General features: G+C 43.7%; 1 protein-coding gene and 1 non-coding gene across 5 annotated transcripts in view; one reads left to right on the top strand and one right to left on the bottom strand.

The window, feature by feature from the left end:
• The window catches only part of Cacnb4 (calcium voltage-gated channel auxiliary subunit beta 4), a 244,806-nt gene that overhangs the window by 72,910 nt on the left and 156,364 nt on the right, over positions 1-15,532 (bottom strand). The gene's annotated exons all lie outside the window — the stretch shown is intronic.
• Positions 1,005-1,136, top strand: LOC117704768 (small nucleolar RNA SNORA17). Its single transcript, XR_004606299.1, has one exon. It is a non-coding gene; the product is annotated as a small nucleolar RNA SNORA17 (small nucleolar RNA).

Here is a 15,532-nt window from a genome sequence, read left to right on the forward strand (position 1 = left end):
AGACAGCTATGTGGAGCCATTCACATGGCCTTTTAGATATTGCCATTGGGTGGGACCTGACCAGGGGCCAAGATGGTATCTACCAGACATTCCATTCCAACCACAAAATTATTGGTTCTTGGCCAAATAATCTCAGAGTGGCCTTCCCAATTCTGATTGGAAGGAAATAGTTTTTCAGCTTCAATGAAATCATGTTTACAAAGTGGAAGCAGGAGTCAGCATGCAGGCAGTAACTGAGGTCCTATTCTCAAGCTTTCTGTGGACTAGCTGGGGAAAACATCAGTTTCCTCCTTAATAAGATGAAGGACAGGATATCATCCCTGTATCTCATCAGCCCCATTACTAGTAAAGTGAGATCAAAGCAAGGTAGCATGTTAACACTATGCTATAGTTAAATTATCCATGAGTTTCTTTCTCTTTCCCACCCAAAGAGAATAGTTCTAAAGCTTTCTTGTCCAATATGGTGACACTAGCCTACAATTCCAGAGCTTTACTTAGAAGGCAGGGGCAGGGGCAGGGGCAGGGGCAGGGGCAGGGGCAGGGGCAGGGGCAGGGGCAGGGGCAGGGGCAGGGGCAGGGGCAGGGGCAGGGGCAGGGGCAGGGGCAGGGGCAGGGGCAGGGGCAGGGGCAGGGGCAGGGGCAGGGGCAGGGGCAGGGGCAGGGGCAGGGGCAGGGGCAGGGGCAAAGAGGCCCACAGTTGAGGCCAGCCTGGGCTACCAGGTGAAGTCCAGGCTAGCAAGAGCCACACACAGCAAAACCTGGTCTTCAAAATTAACACACACACACACACACACACACACACACACACACGAATCAAACACCTCTCAGTCACATTATATATACACATAGGTACATATATTCTGAATGTTCCTAAGGTGTGCATCTGTGTGTAAACATGTACACACTTATACATACATGAATACCTCTGTATACACATACATAAACATCACCACAGAGGATGTTACAATGTGATGAAGGTGAGCTGTTTGAAACAGAAATGTCCCCCTGACTCTAGAGGCATTGCAGGTGTGGCTGCTGTGTCACATGTGTGTCAGTAGGTGGCAGAGAGTAGAGTGGCTATGTCTACTCTCAGTGTTCTGACCTGCGAACATCTGCATGATGAGTAGCCTAAGAGTCCCTAAGAGAAGAGAGCCCAAGATGACCACCAGACTGGAGCCATGGGGCCCAGACAGGGAGCTAGCCTGAGATGACCACCAGTCTGGCACTGCATAGGTCTAGGGATGTAGGCTGCCTAAGATGACCCCCGTCCAGCACCATAATGCACAAGCAGGACACAGCACTCCTAAGACCACATCTGAGAGAACCTTAGATACCCAGATATCCTGGACACCACTGAGATGAGCAAGTAAATGGTGGGTAAGCAGAAGAGAACAAGAAACAGAAGGATGTAGGCACAATGACGAGAGGAAGAGTTGGAAACTTGGGGTAGTGGGAAACAAACAGCCTGTTGTGAGTATCTGGTGTTGCCACCTGGGATCATGGTGGGGCCATCAGGGGCCATGCCTGGGTCCTACAGCAGTAGGGGTCTGTTACTACTAAAGGCCAGTCAGGCATCCCTGGTCTGGACTGCCACTTGGGGACAGGTTGATGTCTGAGGGTTATATAGAATTGGCTCCACCCCTCACCTGGGCATTGTGGGAGACCTTGCTCTGGGGGTGTGAAAGCAAGAGAACTGACCCCTCCCCTAGCTAGCTACAGTACTTGGGAAAGCTGCCCCACTATTTGTGGGAGTTGGGAGTAAGCTGGCCCTGAGAGTATGAGAGAGGTGGCCTTATTATTCCTCTTCCATACAGGTATGGATCACAGAGAGATGCCCTCCCTTTCCCTTGCCACCTACAGCAGGCAGGAGAGCTGCCCCTGGGGTCAAAGAGCAGGAGACATGCCCCTACCCCTCGCTTGAGCAACAAAGTAGAGCTGGCTGTGGGCTGAGGGTTGCAGGCAGGTTACTCCTGCCTCTTGTCTGCTGTGCAGTGGCGGTGTGCAGATGAGGGAGAGACGCCTTCCCTCCCCTGTCCTTCACCACCTATGGTAGGCATGATAGCTGATCCTATGGTCATGAGAATAGGAGGACTGGCCCTATCCCTCACTGGCTGTAACACTCAGAAGAGTGGGTCCTGTACCTTGCATGGGCAGAAGGGTAGAGCTGGTCCTAGTTGCAGAAAAGGGATGAGGGATGATCTAGCCCCAAGGGCATGAATGTGGGAGAGCTGGCATGCTGATTAGCTCAGATAGTTCTCAGGCCCACATCCGGGGCTTTGAGTTGGCCCACGCCAGCATCTACCCCATCAATGAACTGCAGGAGTGCATAAAGAGGCACGTTCTACAGTACCAAAACTATAGGATCTTCATGACACACGGCAGCAACAGGATATCTGAGAGGAGTCCCAATGAGGCTCTAGTACTGATAGCTTAGCAGAAGCTAGAGGCCTAGTACCAGACCAATAACTCATCACAATGAACATTTGCAAACAAAGAAGTGTGGACAAAAGGGTAAGCTGTTGGACACAAAGCTACAATGAGATTTTTCTTTCCTCTGTTGGAGGAGAAGTTGCAAGGGTGGAGGTGGCAGGTACAAGGGGAGGGGTGGATATAAGTGGAATTGGGCTGCATGGTGTGAAATTCACAAAGAACCAATAAAAAGGTTGTTTTTTTTTTTTTTAAAAAAAAAGAAAGTAGATCACATTCATCTGTTTTAAATGTCTTCATTGATGGATGACTGTTGAGCAGAAGCAATAAATCTGCAAGACCCTCATGACCTACAGAATAAAAATAACGTAAAATGTAGGAGTCCCTAAGAAATGAATAAGAGACATCTGCAGTTATTACTCTAGAAAGTTTAAGAGTAGAGTCCACTTTATGGAATGCGTCACATGGGCATTTTCCCAGGAAAGTTTTTACAGTCTGTATGATCTCTGTATTTTTCATCCTTTGGGATTCTTAAGCCAGCACTAGTTAGGGAGTTGGCTGTGGTACAGACGAGCCCTATAGACATGGTGAACAGGGGTTCAAGATGGAGCCTGTAGATGCATTCACACAGAACTCAACGTCCCACCGTCCGTGTTACTGGGCCTGTGTCGACTACTCATCTGGATCTCTTAGGAGCCCTGCCTTTACTTATGCTCCAGCAGCCAGTGGAGTCCCTGGCTCGTAACTACCATTTGCTGATTGGACAAGAGTCCTAATTGCTTAAAAGTTACCTGCACTCTAACGCTCTCAGAGGCATTTTTATTATCTCCTGATTCATAGAAGAGAAAGAACAATAGAAGAAGGTGCAGTTAGCTAACACATCTCACGTATCTGGCAGTCACATGACAGAAACAGCACAGTCCCTTAGTGTCGAGGAATGTAGGTCATGATTTCATTTGAATACTCGAAACAACTTCTGAGTATCCTTTAACCATAAGCTCCTAAAACAGAGGTGCCATGCCTCAAACTGGCAGAGCATCATTTTAAAATCTTATTATATTCGTGATTTTTGCTTCTGAATGAACTCCACAAGTCACTCACAGGAAACACCCGTTACTATGGAATCACATCCATTAGCAGTGCCTGAGAGCTTTGAATACCATTAGGCACTGTGCACACTGCATTTGAATCCAAAGAAGCAGAATTAGATGAGTCGCTTCTAAGATTACTAAACTTCCAAAGGTAAGAATAGGATAAGGGGGAGGGGGAGGAGGCTGGGGCTTTATTCCAGAGAATCAGCCTTAGAGGGTCATACGAGTGGGCAGGACTGAGGTAAGGAAAGGGTTATGTCCGAGACATTCTGTGATGTTAGAACTGACAAGCACACTGATGGGTTAACATCACAGTGAGATGTTTAGCCTAAATTCTCAGAGAAATAGAGCTGAAATTAGCTGAGTGAGGAGAGACCAAAAGAAAAGTGGGCTTGAGAACATGAGGAGCTCATATTCCCATGGCAAACTGGTTTTTCTAATAGGCAACCATGTGGGGATAGCAACTGGGCAGTTGAAACTCAGTTGAAACTGAGGCTGACCTGATAACTTTGGAGAGATAAGATGAATAAGAGAATGCCTAGACAGAGAGAGAAAATAAATGGAAGGATTGAGTCCTGACTCACACCATGATTTATATGTCAGAAGAGAAGGCAGTGGCGTTAAGTACTTGAGAACCTTAAAGGCCAGAGAGAAGCCAAAGGAAGGACTGCACCCAAAACAACAGGCCTGGGCCCATCATGTTCAGATCCCAGCTTATGTTTGCATGGACACTTACGATGGGGGGAGTATGGGGAGAGGCTCAAACTAGAAGAAAACGTCAAGACAAGACAAAAGGCCTTAGGGAGGGGAGAGGGGTCAGTAAGACAGGTGACATGAAAATGGAAAGTCCATGGGGAGACAGTAGAAGGGGACAGAGTGGGACAGGAGGATGAGACAATGATAATCAATAGAAACTAATTTTGCTTGAAAATATTGTAATGAAACCCGACATGGAATATGCTAATTAAATTTTTAATGAAAAATAATACACCTGATATAAAATATGTGCTTGTGCAAAGACTATACCCAAGGGGGGGAGATAATTCAAAAGAAAAGAAAGACCAGTCCTCTGAAGTACCATGTAAGACCGGCAACCTCATTGGCTATAGCAACACAAAAGTCACTCACAGGGACCTTACTAAGAATACTCTCAAAGGATTGTGAGGGCAAAATCCCAGTGAAGAGATCTCCACATAACAAAGGAGATGCCGAAGGCAGAGAACAGAGCTCTTTCTAAAGGGAAGGTTGTTATGAGAGAAGGGTCCTTAAATGAGGGACCCTGAAGGATCCGAGGAGGATCACAAGGAGTCTTACCAACTTAGATGGCAAACACTGAAACTTTATTTTGACTCTATAGCTTGTCTTCATTTCCATCCACTTCTAATGTAGTATCTGCAGTCTGTTACCTCACAGTCTGTGGGAACTGTATTTCACATCTCATAGGGATAGCTGCAGAAACCTTAAGATACCAGGCTCACAACTGTTGCCAAGGTGGTTTTATATGTGGGACTAGATTTCAAGTGATTATGATATTGACCCAGAAACACTCAATCCAGCTACATCATTTGATGGGAGAAACACAGACTGTCTCATTCCTTTTCTATACATAATACCTCATTAGCCAATATTATCGGAGGTTAGTCACTTTCATTGCTTACATTTAATAGCTCCAATGAGAAGTTATAACCTTTGTAACACTGCACAGACTTTTGGAGTATAGGAAGTGTAAAGGTTATAACTACAGAGAACTTTTGTAGTTATATTTTGTAGTGGTATGTTTTTATTTTTACTTAAAAATGAAGATGTAGGGGGCTGGAGAGATGGCTCAGCAGTTAAAGGCACTGACTGCTCTTCCAGAGGACTAAGGTTAAAATCCCAGTACCCACATGGCAGCTCACAACGGTCTGTATCTCCAAGATCTGACACTCACATAGACATACATGCAGGTAAAACACCAATGCACATAAAATAAAGGTAAAAAAAATTTTTTTTAATTAAAATGTAATTTTAGCTTGCCTTTATATTAAATGCATTAGTATATTACTAAGGAAAAATGTTAGCATATCCTACTAGATAAAATATTATTATTACTGATAATTATGTCATGTATTCCTTTTGTAGCCCTGTGTTTTATTTGAAGCATCTGAGAAGTACATAGGCTTTCCCCAGACCGTTAACATACTCCCAGGACAAATGAGTGGAAGAACACCTGCTGAAACGCAAGGGAAGAGACGGACAAGGGGAGGAGGGAGTGCATCCACCCAGGATGTTCTAATGTGGGACGACCAGAGGACATCTGTATTGCAAATGAGAGTGATTCAGTAGAGATGGGGAGACCCGCAGTGTGAGAACAAGGAGAACTGCTGAAGCTAGGCCCTGAGTAGGCAGGAGATCAATCGAACGCGCAAGAGGCTGGGGTTGGGCAAAGACAGGTGCACAGTCATTCTCGAAGTCATGGGAGGAAGGCGGAGGCGGGTAAGGAAGATGCGCGGATGGGCTGCATCAGGATTCTTTTCTCGTTGCTTCTGTCTTTTAATTAAAAATGAACTACAAGGTCATTAGGAGAGGGGATGGGGGAGAGATGCCAGGGCTCAAGGAAAGAACAGAAGGTAGGGATGGAATGGAAGAGGAGGAAGGACTGGGGTCAGGCAGCGGAGCTTATAAGCGGCACCAGGAGCCGCTTAACGATGGATCTGAGGTGAATCAGCATGATTGTCTCGCTCTGCTCTCATCCAGCTGTGGGGGCTAAGTGGGTGGAGCGCTGCAGACAACCAAGACTGTGCAAGGGAAGAATGGCACCATTGCCCTGTACAGCAGGGGCAAACTTGATCAATCCGGTTCATTCTCTTCATCTGCGGCTCCCTGCCCTCCATCTTTCTTGTCAGTCAAACACGAAGAGGGAAACTGTCACACTCATCGAAAGATCATGGGATAGATGGAAGAAAATAGGAGAAAAGAGACGGAGCACCACAAGATAAAGTCAGCATGGCCGAGTGTGGTGAGCATCACAGAGAAACTAGATGGGGCCTAGTATTCAGCATGACAGGAAACCTCGTTCTAGGCTGCCTAGAGTATGGACAACTGCCTACACAAAAAGAAATACAACAATATTCATCGTCTAAGCTTTAAAAATCTTATTCTTACTGACTGTTGATTTCTGGATGGGAACTTTAACCTGCCCAGTGATGGTTGATCTCAGTGGTTAACTTGACACACTAGGAAGAAGAAGCCTCAACAGAGGAATGGCCTCCAGCAGATTGGCCTGTGAGCATACCTATGTGAGCATTTTCTTGACTACTATTTTATATAGCAGGGCCCAGAACACTGTAAGAGGTGCTATCCCTAGGCAGATGTGCCAGAACTGTATAAGAAATGTTAGTTGAGCAATCTAGGGAGAGCAAGCCAGTAAGCAACATTCCTCCATGGCTTCTGCTTCGGTTCCTGCCTCTGGGTTCTTGCCCTGTGTTCCTGCCCTGACTTCCATCGGTGATTGTGACTAGGGATTTTTAAGATAAAATAAAAATCACTTCTTCCTCAAGTTGGTTTGGGTCAATGTTTCATCGCAACAACAGAAAGCGAACTAGGACAAGCCCTTTCTGCTTCTTGGATTGAATAACGGATACTTAAATGCCAGATTAAATAAAAGCAACCTGAACGGCTATAGTGTTACAGAGCCCAAACCAGCCCCAGGATGAACCCTTTGGACTAGGATCATGCCTCATTTAATCCCTATTTCTGTGTCAAGCCTTCTAGAAAATCTGGTCTGCCCAAGGGGTCAGGAAGGGAGATAAAAAATAAGATTGGAGACTGGAGTTTCTATATCTATTCACCAAACAATTGGAAATAAACAACAAAGCATACGAACAGATTCAATAACTGAGTTCAATAAACCATTCTATTGTTTCTGTGCTCTCCAATAAGCCTGGCTCTGGGCTCCATCTCCTGCGAATTCTTTTGAAGGCATCAGATTCTAGCTTAGGGCACCACTGGCTTCCAATCCAAAGGGTGACAAGGGGCCATAGCATTCACATGAGTCTACTCAGTGATGCTCCCCTGGAGGAAGCAATGGAGATGAGCCGGGAGTCAGAGGCAAGAAGCACAAGAGTTTGTAGAAAGAAATCACTTATTTGAATATACGTCAAATTTTTGTTCGCCCCATTAAGAAATCAACTTTATCCAGTGACTCAGGAAACACGTACGTGTGTGTGTGTGTGTGTGTGTGTGTGTGTGTGTGTGTGTGTGTGGTTATAACATACAATACTGGAGAATTTCTCTAGTCTTTTTGAAATTTCATGTTTTTTTTTTAAAACATTCAGAATAAAAGAGATTTGGTGCTCCATGAATGTATCGTAACCTGCAGTTTAAAAATATAAAACCAGGTGATGTAGAAAACAAAGGAAATTGTTTTCTTTATAATACCAGACAAATCATAAAAATGAAAAATAAATTCCCATGGAAGGACAGAGAGACAATTCTGAATAGTTTCAGATAACATGGCTGTGGACCTGGGGACCTCAAGACAAACAATGAACATTTAATGAAAACTGGTAGAGAACCTGGCAAGTTGCTGGTTGGTATATGAGTGTTAACTAGTAGTTTTTCTCTGGATAACAAAGAAAACATCCCACTCATGAATGATTTTTAAATTGGCTGAATTCTCAAGGGGGTGGCATTGTGACATTTCCTGTTCCTACATGAAGAAAGTCTTCACCTCTGCTCATAAAATAACAGAAAGGCCATCCACTGCCCTTGGATGTGCACACTCAGCATTATAGACCCGAAATCTTTCTTACAGGAAAAATATGAACCACAAACAAAGCATAAATAAGGTTTTTTGGTTTTTTTTTTTTTTTTGGAGGAAATGTTTTGAAAGTCATTTCCAAAATCACAGGGAAAAAATAAAATTGAGTTTAACAAAGAAAAAAGAAAAGAAAACTGTAAGGTGAAAAAAAAAGGAGAAACATATTCTATTAAATTTCAAAATTATATATTACGAAGCTACAGTAAACTCAGAACTCAGATAGCCATGAATATACGGGTATGTTTGAATATGGTAAACAAAACCTTTTAAAATGGAAGCTAGGCGGACACATAGTGAATGATAAATGTTGCCAAGGTTGGTACCAGAATTTAAAAGTTAAGATAGATCTCTATTTATTAATCTCCTAAAATTTTCATATAGATTAAAGATCTAAATGGAAGTAAAATTAAAACAAAAGCCATGCCCTAATCAGGTTTTTTAAAATTTATTTCAGGAATAATGAAGCATGACCCAAACTCCAGAAACACAATATCTGTGAATAAATTTTTAAATATAATTTAAGTTTTTTTGTGTGCAGAACCTTGCTACATTGCCTAGGCTGGCTACAAACTTTGCAGTTCAAGCTATATGCCTGCCTCGGCCTCCCTAGGGGCTGGCCCTGCAGATGTGTGCTGTCTGTCTTCATGGGGCTGTATGAAGCCTGTGGTGCTGACTGTACAATCACAGCACTGAATCTGTGTCAAAGTGCCTGTCTTAGTCAGGGTTTCTATTCCTACACAAAACATCATGACCAAGAAGCAAGTTGGGGAGGAAAGGGTTTGTTCAGCTTACACTTCCACACTGCTATTGATCACCAAAGGAAGTCAGGACTGAAATTCAAGCAGGTCAGGAAGCAGGAGCTGATGCAGAGGCCATGGAGGGATGTTACCCACTGGCTTGCTTCCCCTGGTTTGCTCTGCTTGCTTTCTTATAGAACCCAGGACTACCAGCCCAGGGATGATGGCACCACCCACAAGGGGCTGATCACTAGTTGATAAAATGTCTTATAGCTGGATCTCATGGAGGCATTTCCTCAAGGGAGGCTCCTTTCTCTGTGATAACTCCAGCTTGTGTCAAGTTGTCACACAAAACCAGCCAGTACAGTGCCTATTGTCCAGGGATGAGGAAATGGGTTATGGCACAAGCCAGAGAGAGCTAGACAGCAGGAGCCAGTAAGAATGGGGCAGGTCTAGAGACAACAATAGGTAAGTATGCTGGAGGTATGCCACTGAATAAAGAAGGAAAATTCCAGAACATTCTGTACCCCTTCAGTCTCAGGCCAATTAATTTTTAAGTATATGTATCTACCTATATCTACATATCTGTCTCTACATGTATCTCTATGATTTACATCATAGTTTGATACATAAAATACATAGTATTATACTATATATAATATTCTACAAAGTACCCAACATTTGAGGTTTACTAGTTTCTGTCACAAGCTTCTGAAGAGTAAGAAACACAAACATGGCAGTATCATATCCAAGCAAGCCCTGCTTCTGTCTCTCCAATTCTAGTCACATTCCATTCCTTGTCAGGTAAAATATATAAACCTATAAACTCGCATCCTGCTTGTGTGCTCACAGGTTATCCCAGGTCACTGCAGTACACCAGCTGGCTATTGACCGTGAAAATAGAACCAGTTTATATAGAACCAGTTTTGATGCTAACCAGCAATTAGAACACAATGTCTGGTGCTTGTTGGTCATGTTTCTATACACAAAATAAGCCCTGAAATTGCCCTAAAGTGGAGGGTGGCATGACTTTAAGCTTACCTATAAAATGCAGGTTATTTTTAGTCGGCTCTAATTGTTTTTGTTTTTTCTGAAAAGCCTGCTCGTTCAGTCTAATTGGGAATTGCATTGGAATTCGTGACATATGAAGGCTTGTTCTTAGCTCACAAAAGGATCAATGCAACAGCAAATTAGTGAGACTCAGGCATCATTAAGTTAAGGGCTCAAAGATGCTCCTGACCTCATTTTGAAGCTCCCTCTCGGTCCCTGGCAGCCTTTTCCTGCTTTCCCAAGGCAGGCAAATGGTATCAGAGCAGTAATGAGTGGGCCAGCTCACTGCCACACTCAGACACACACCCTTCCAGACACTTGTGTTTGTGTTAAGAGCTGACATCTTCCTTGTTCCTGTTGTCTGTATAAACAGTATATATCAGAGTTGCAAAGTAGGAAAACAGAGAGGTCCTTCATCTCCACCACTAGTCCCTGTAGCTCAAAATGGGGAAATGGCGATCTAAATTTTCACCAGCACAGGAAGCATGGAAAAGTTGTGGACCACCCACATGTTTGACAACTCTAAGAAGAAACAGCTTTCCTTGCATGACCTGGAAGCAGGAAAAGTACCTGACAGGTGGAATCTCATTTCTGTAGGAATAAACAACCCAAGCTGACAGGTGTATTCACACATGACTGAACAGGGAGGAAAGGTGGAGAGACTGACGCCAGGCTGAAAATACTCCTTTGGTATTAGTAGGAGGCAGTGGGAAAAAGCAGGGGAGAAATTTTTTGCCTTTGTATTTAGTTGTTAGAGTGAGCACGAATTACCTCTGCAACGAAAACATTCTAACATAGCAGGGAGGGTATTTTAAGAAGATGCTAAAATGAGCTACCAAGAAAGGACACATCTCTGAAGAAAGTACCTGCACTGACACAGCAAGTTTTTACCAGTTTAGAAGGCCACAGACAATAGGTGACTCCAAAATTTGGAAAGATCCAATTAAGAGCCGTCTGCAAATGCCACCACAGGGAGGGGACTTTGCCTGAAATGCTAAAGGTTCTAAATGGCCTTTAAATGATAAAATGTGTCAAAGTACGCTGAAATTCTAACTCCAGCTTCTCAGAACTGGATGCTTGGAAGTGTGGTCCTTAAAGAGATAGCCAAGCTAAGTTTTAAGCTCACACCCACCCTTGGCATGTATTTGTGTTCTTTTTCTAAGCCTCACTTTTAGAAGCCAAGCATACCTCTACAGTAAACCTTTCCTTAATAAATTCCAACCTCACACACAAAAGGGGAGCACTCAGGCCACATGCCGGTGACTTTATGAAAAGGAGAAGATTGGGGTTAGGGAGATGCCTCAGTGTGTAAGTGTGCTCCCTCTGCAAGCATGAGGACTTGGTTTCAAACCCTCAACACCCACATAAAAAGCCAGGCATGGTTGTGCTTGCCTACAGCCCTAATTCTGTGGGGCAGAGAAGGCAGCTCCCAAAATCTCCCTGGCCAGGCAGCTGAACCAACAACAGCAAGATTTCAATTTAAGCCCATATTGAGGCAGTAACTCTGAGAGCAACACTGGAAGACACTTGAGTTTCCTGCTCTGACCTCTGCATACACACGTGCATGCATACACCTTTAGAATTAGGGAACAGTGAAATAAAGATGCACCAGAGAAAAGCTATCATGCTGCCACAAACCAAGCAAGATCCAGGCTATCCACAGCTGAAGGAAGGAAGGATTCTCTCGTAGCTGGATTCCTTTTTCTGTAATAAACATCATGTCTGAAAGCGACATGGGAGAAGGGGACAATTTTTTGGCTTACAGGATACAGTGCATCATCAGGAGAAACTAATGCAAGACTGAAGCACAGATCTTGGAGGGATGCTGCTTACTGACTGGGTTCCCCTAGCTCTCTCCCCCAACTTATCTATCTCAGGCCAGATACAGTAACACTAGCCTGAATGAGCTGCATCCTCCCACACTAATCAGTAATCGAGAAAAAGCCGGGGCAGACTTGCCTGTCTGATGAAAGCCTTTTCTCAATTGAGTTTCCCTCTTCCCAGCTAACCCTCCATTTCCGAGATGAAAAAAAAGACACAAAACCCAGTGCAGCACAGCTCCCTTCCCTTTCAGGTTTTGGAGGAAGCATGTCCCTGCCAGTCCTTTAATATTGGATTCCCAGTCTCCAGAACAATGAAACAATAAACTTCTGCATTCTGAACACCCCAAGTGGTGGCACTTTATAATTGTAACCTCTCCCAACAAGTATGGTACCCAAGGAAGTGTAGAAGCCTCAGTGTCTGGGGCAGGATTATATGCTCTGTCCTGTGAACACATGCTATCTCTTCAAACAACAGTGAGGCATCCCGGTTACTCTCATTCTTTAATGTGGATTCTCTACTTAACAGGGCATCAGATAGGCTCCACACATATCATATATAAGTCTGCCACAGTCCTTGACTACCTGTATTGTTCTCACTTGCCTTTTTACAGATAGAAAAGTGCTGCCCAAAAAGACTAAGCCATGTTCAAGAGGACAGGGTGACCCACCTGCACCTCTGCACACCAAGCTCTCCAGGAAGGACAACTCCACTTCTTCTGCTCAGGTTTCCCCTACAGAATGTGGTCAGTGAGGGTTGGGCTCCAGACACTTTGACTCCTTAGTGTATGTCACATTGAAATCCAAAATCACAATCTTTACATTTTGAGGTCTGTGGACTTTTTTTCTTTTAAATGTAGCATCATTTTAAAAGCAACTAGACTGAAGAAATCCTTTTATAATGTAGGTAGGATTTTCTTAGGCAATTCTTCCTGACACACAGTGACCCCAGTCGATGCCAGAGAAGGAACCTCCAGTAAAGTGGCACTAGGATCTGATACCCCAAGTCAGCCAGGCTCTATCTGCAGAGGGTTAAAAGATGTCTGAGGCTGGAACAACTGGACTTTATGGATCTTGTAAGGTGTGGTCATTGTCACCACCAACATCATCTCAAGGGATGACCCAAAAACACTTAGTGTTCTCGTGTAACTAAGAATTTTTTGTTCCCTTCCTATGTAGTATAGACTTTGTATATCTGGGAAAGGTAGAAAGGACCAATGAAGTGAATGAAGCCACCTAATAAGATTCTGAGGCCAAGGAGAGTTGAGGTAGGGGTGTGTGTGTGTGTGTGTGTGTGTGTGTGTGTGTGTGTGTGTATACTCGCTCATGTGTCTAAGCTCAGATATACCCTAGTTTAGTCTGTGGAAGAAAGAAGTGAACAGGTGTTGCAGACTGCTTCACCTCTCAGTGGATCACACACCAGAACCAGTGCCGGGTACCTAGCAAGAGTGGTTCCACTTGTCTATTCTATGGCATAAAGGCTCAAAGGCCAAAGAATGGCAGATATGAACCTTATTAAAACCCGTATTTATGCCACTGAAGAGACGGACTCAGTCAGGAAAGTGTTTGACGTATGAGCATGACATCCTGAGGTGGGATCCCCAGCACAGAAGTAAAAATCTGGACTTGTTATAATCTGGCTTCGGGGAGACACAGGAAGGAAGACCTTGGAGTGCTGACCAGTCTAGCTAGATACAAGAGCTCCGGGCTCATCAAGAGTCCATGTCTCAAAAAAAAAAAAAGATAAAAATAAAAATGAAAACAGAAGCAAGTATTGCAGTGGTTAAAAAGTATCACTAATGATGTAAACTACTTTACTTGAAGATGCTGAGGTAACTCCCAAAACCTCCAGTTATTGTGTATTTACAATATTTTATTCCTAGCTGTCAAACTCATGGTGTTAATAGGGATGTGGAAGCTGTGACAAGATTTGAAAAAAAAAATGGTATTGATTAGTCTGTGAGTCTACATGGTAGGATGTATTCTTTTCCTCGGTGGAAAGATAAAGGGTTCCCTTCAAGGACTATGGAGTGCTTAGAGAAGGGGGAGATGGATTGCTTTCTCAAAGACTGTTATTATCCCTTTGCTCCAATTTCCCACAGATTCACACCTACACAAATTCCCAGGGTAGTATAGGTCAAGTTTGCAGAAGCTCATTGAAAAACTATTAGGCCAACTCTCAAGAACAACGGGAACAAACAAGCATAGTTCTATTAACTTTGATATCTCTAAGAACTGGCCCGTTAAGCAAGTTGGTGCACTGTAAACTGAAGATGAAAAATAAGTATTCGTGAATGTTTCTGTGCTCTTTGACCGGAAATGTGGGAAATTTACACAGCTTTTACACAGTACCAGGAAAAAAAAAAAAAAAAAAAGATCAAACAGCTCGAGGTTAGTAACTCTTAACTAAAGAATACCAGGGAATTGCCAAATCTGTTGGTTACAGAGAGGAGTATGGCTCTCTGGCAGGGGAAGGTCAGATTTGGGCTACCAAGAACATTCAGGACCATAGAACAGTCTCCTTATAGTCGATTCTTTAGGGACTTTTAACCAGTGACCTTCACCAATGAGCTAAGACTGCCAAGGAAGTTGTTGTGTGTAGAAAAACTTTACTTGGATACTTCCCACTCTACAGAGAGTAAGAGGTTTCAGGTGCCATGAGATGAACTGCGCTGGCTCCTTCTGCTTCTGTGAATTCACACACTCTGTGCTCAGACATCACACATTTGATGCTTTGACCACTGTGTATTAACTGTTTCCTTTGGGGATTAAAAACCAGCCATCCTGGAGCAGGCGGGCCCTAGAAAGTGAAAGCTACTTTGCCTCCTTGCATCCTTGGAAAGGTCCCAGGCCTGGACTACTTCTCATTAGAAGAGCATGATAGCTGTTAATTACATCATCAGGTACAAATTAGATTATTTCCCTGAAGATATTTTACTGAGTCTAATATGAAACCAGAAATTCCACTAAAAAAAATACAGAAAACAAAAAACAAACAAACAAACATCCCAGATAATCCACCTACTTCCAAGATTATGCTCGTTCACAGGGCTTTGAGGCATATATCACCAAAGATGCTTCAGGTGATTTATGAGAGGCCATTGTATGAAAGTGCATCTGGTATGGCCCACCATATGTCCCAGTGAAGAGTCTTTCGTGTAGAGATGAGAGGAGACTCCTCAGAGAATACACCTGGTTGTAATGGAAAAGAAACAAACTACCCGTGCACCCAGTGTCAGCAATAACTAAATTCTATTCCACAATCCTATTTGGAAACCAGCTAAGAATCTTAGCTCAGTGTTTTCTTTTCCGTGAAAGTCTGGGTAGCTGTATCAGACAGCCTGTGAACCGGGAAGGCTCTTTTCGCTGCCCCTCAAACCTCCCTGCCAGTCACACGGCCAGTTTCTTCAGGGGAAAGTTACTGGTGTGGAGTTTTGTTTCGTTGTGCATAGCAAGTTCAACCAGAACTTGCTATGAAGACACAGAGATCTCTGGGAGAGGGTCAACATTAAGCCTTCTACATTCAGAAGAGAGATTACTTCTCTGCTGTCAGTTAACAGCTTGAGATAAAGGGAAAGGAAGAAAGAGGAGGTGGGGTGCTGAGGT

The sequence above is a fragment of the Arvicanthis niloticus genome, chromosome 2, assembly GCF_011762505.2.
Source record: "Arvicanthis niloticus isolate mArvNil1 chromosome 2, mArvNil1.pat.X, whole genome shotgun sequence".
Classification (NCBI taxonomy): domain Eukaryota; kingdom Metazoa; phylum Chordata; class Mammalia; order Rodentia; family Muridae; genus Arvicanthis; species Arvicanthis niloticus.